Below are 4,189 nucleotides of genomic sequence, written 5' to 3'. Positions count from 1 at the left end.
TTTCCCTACCAAGTTTTACTCAACCCAATAATTAACTGGTAAGGTCCTAATTTCTTCATAAAGCATCGCAGTATTTCCTAGTACCCCAGTCTTCATATATGGAACCCATTCTGCATCACCTGCAAAAATCCTATGTGTAGCTGTTGGTAGCATCCAGTTGTGTCATTTCTTCTATTGTTTTCCCCAAACTTGTTTCTGGTATAGCTTGGCCTGGCTTCCATGAACTCTGCTATATTGCTCATAGATCTGTCTTCCTCCAGAAACAGTCCTATCTTCTTTAAAGATGTGGTGTTAGAGGAAGCTCATGTGTGAGCCAACCAGAAACCATCTTCCATTGACATCTCTCAAAGGGAATTTCCTGCCTCAATTGGCCCGTCTTATTTATATTGTATAGTAGAGTTCAGTCTTTCGGGGATCATCCAGTTTTTGAAATCCTGTCAGGGGCTATTGGGCTGAGAGCAGAGCTCTCTCCAACTAGTTTCTCTGCCATGGAGAGAACATTTCCAGTACGATTAATATAAATGCACATTTCTCCTTCCCAGAAATACTCATCCAGTACATATAAAAGTGTACTCCTTTTTCTATGGTATGCTTTCATCCAGGCATGGTTGGGCAGCAATTTCAAACAGTAGCCTTTAGTAAGAGAGAAAAAACATGAACAGAATTGGTTAACATAATAATACATGGAAATTATGCTTTAAGAAGTAGCTTTTACAAATGGAATCCAAAAGATGGACTTTTCCCATTGTATCTCCATACAGAAAAGCCTTGGATTGAATGGCAGTTGAGAGAAATGTTTTAGAGAAATGCTTAAACCTAAAGTAAGGCTGCCAGTGCTTACATGCTAGTTCCACCTGATTAGCTGTCAATTTTCTTAATTTCAAGTCCAGTAACTTTACTAGGATATATCTTACTATTAAACACTCTGAGTCAAGTTTCCGTGAAGTATGAGCAAATTTAAGGTTGTTTTTTTTTTTTCCAGGAAAGTTGCCTTGAATTGTATCTTTAATTATTTGCTTATTTCTATTATTTTTATAGAAACACCAATTATTTATATATTGACTCTCTTTTGCCTCTCTTTCATACATATTATCTTCTTTTGTAGCCTTTTAAATTCTTTACAGTTGATCCTTGAACAATGCAGGGGTTAATCTGTGTAAAATTTATAGTTGGCCTTCCATATGTGCCGTTCCTCCACATTCATGATACAACCATCGATGGAACATGTAGTACTCTACTATTTACTATTGAAAAATATCTGCATATAAGTCAACCTGCACAGTTCAAACCTGTGTTGTCCAAGGGTCAACTTTATTTCTATTTTATTTCGTTCAGTTTCTTCCACTTAGTGTCTGACCTCTGCCAATTCACAATTTCTCTCTTCCTACATTTTCCCCATCTCTTCACTAAGTTCTTATGTCTATTTTCACTTATTCAATACTTCATAGAAGTCGATTTGCTTGTTTAAGATCATGGTTATCTATTTTATTTGCTCTACCACATTGCATTTCTCATCCATGATCACCATCTGCCTTTTTTTTTCTTATTTATTTTCTCCTTATTCCTTATAATATCCTTATATAGATCTTGTGCTCATACTATTTTAATATTTCATCTTTAAATGGTGAGTTTTGTCCTAGACTTGGTAATTAAAGGAGATTCATATGGAGAAATATCTAGCACCATGTTCTATCTATCTGAAAATTTCCTTTTGACCTTGGATATTTTGCAGGGCGGGGGTGCGGCTGTGTCATTTTTATTTCATTTCTCCTTAGCCAGTGAAATTTTTCCCATTCCTTACTGCCCCACCAAAGTTTTTTTTATTTCTCCTGTTTTCTCTTTTATTCTACTACCATAGATTCCTTCCTTCCTAAATGAACTTATTTTCATGATGCTTCAGTTAACCCTACCTCTGCTTTTCAAACCCAAATTAGGTCCAGAGAAGCACTGCAATGTTGTCTACCAATGATTTTAATGATTGCAAATAAGGAATTTAGGTTTTCACCTCCAAGTGTACTCTTTCCCATTGAGAAGTGGATTTTGCTGGGTCTATTGGGGATCTACAACCAAGGCAAACCCTCTTTGCTTCCTCCTAAATGTACTTTTATTTTATCTCCAGTAATTTATGTCAGCCTTTCCTCCAATTTCATCTAGGATTTAGCTATTCCCTAATTTTGCTAAAAATGAGATTGTGTAGTTTGTTTTCTTTCTTCTCATTCCTTTTGGATGATTTCAAGGAATAGAATAGGGAAAATGCCAACTTCCACTTCCATCTTGAGACTGGAAGCCCAGTATTATAACTTGCATTTCATTTTATGCTTCGATCACTCCATGTTACTAGGAGTTTACCCAACATGCCATGAAATTTCTTATCTTTCTGTCTTTGCTCATGTATATAATTCTACATGAAATATTCTCAGCACCATTCCCCATAAATGCTTGTATCTAGCTGGTACCGATTCATCCACTAAAACTCAGCTTAGGTGCATCTCCTTTATGGAATTTCCCTGACGACCTCCCCTTCTTTCCTTGATTAATTCCTAACATTACGTGTGATGACTTAACTAATCTCTATGTAACCGATGCATGTTTGCAAGAGTGCATTTACCTCATTGTATTGTCCGTTGTATTTTATTAACCTCCCAAGCCATCCTAAGCTTCTTGAGGACAGTGAGTGTGTCTTAGGCATTTTTGTATCCTCAGGCTAGAAAAACGTTAGGCCTTTGATAGGCAATCAATAAAGTTAGTTAAATGAACAAATAAATGTATTATTTACAAAGAAAAAACTGAAAATATTGGTAACTGATATGTGATCAGTAACATCACACTCCTGGACATAAATTCAACTAGAATTTAAAGCTTTTAGAAAGTTTGACAAATAATTGTTCATAACTATAAAAAGTAGCAATTCAGCTCGGGGAATATAGATTTGTGTGAATAAGATTACGAGTGGATCTACTTATTTCTCAGAGATCTCCATAGCAAGTCCATTTGCTGTTCAATGGAAATGTAATTTTTGTTGCTTCCAGCAACCCATGCTCCACCTGTGATCTGTCAGCAAGTAGTGCTATTTCTGTCTTTTGTATCCTCATCAGCAATAATTATTGCAATTGGATCTTAGCTGACAATTCTCATTCTGTAGTGTAAGAAAGAAATTCTATTATTCTTTCTGCAATAAATAGATAACTGGAAAAGTTAGCTTTTTAGTAAAATTTTAAAGGTAAGTATACTTTCATACAATCTAGAATCATATATCTTAATGTAAAGTTTAAGGGTACAGTGTTTTGCTTTTAGCCCCTTGGGAAATGTATCTCTGATGTTTAGCAACATAAATCTGACATATATTTTCCTCAGTTGTGCATGAGCAAAACTCCACTGAATTTGGTTGTTTATAAACCTTTTGGAAATAAAAACAAGCAATAAAAAGAGTATCATATGATTTTTTTTAAAAAATTGTTTTTGCTTTGTTTTGAGGAAAAGGTAGTACCACATAGACTACATACTATTCTTCATTTACTATAAAGAGTAAATATAAAAGAACACATTTTATTGTTCAACCAAATAAAAGATATAATAAAACTAGTTAAATATATGCTTATTGATAGGAATAATAAAAATTATGTTGCATGATAATAAGTTATAAATAATAGGTTCTAATATGCTTACAGTTGCCATCTTTATTTATTTATTTATTTAATTTTTGGCTGCATTGGGTCTTCATTGCTGTGCGCGGGCTTTCTCTAGTTGCGGCGAGCAGGGGCTACTCTTCGTTGACGTGCGCGGGCTTCTCATTGCGGTGTCTTCTCTTGTTGCAGTTGCAGAACACGGGCTATAGGCACGCAGGCTTCAGTAGTTGTGGCCCACGGGCTCAGCAGTTGTAGCTCGTGGGCTCTAGAGTAGTTGTGGTGCACGGGCTTAGTTGCTCCGCGGCATGTGGGATCTTCCCGGACCAGGGCTTGAACCGTGTCCCCTGAATTGGCAGGTGGATTCTTAACCTCTGTGCCACAAGGGAAGCCCCAGTTGCCATCTTTATCTTTATCTGTGTGTGAAAAATAGAAGGTAAACATGTGTTTTATGTAATGTTTGACTAAGTGCATGGTGCCTAAACAGTTTACCAATATATATGGAGAGAATATTTTTTGATATTTTACTTGTAGAAGAGTGAGTTTTAAACAAAGAAAGCAGTTAA

Source organism: Lipotes vexillifer, unplaced genomic scaffold, assembly GCF_000442215.2.
Source record: "Lipotes vexillifer unplaced genomic scaffold, Lipotes_vexillifer_v1.1 scaffold58, whole genome shotgun sequence".
NCBI lineage: Eukaryota > Metazoa > Chordata > Mammalia > Artiodactyla > Lipotidae > Lipotes > Lipotes vexillifer.
The sequence above is the reverse complement of the archived record's forward strand: the minus strand, read 5'-3'. Positions refer to the sequence as shown.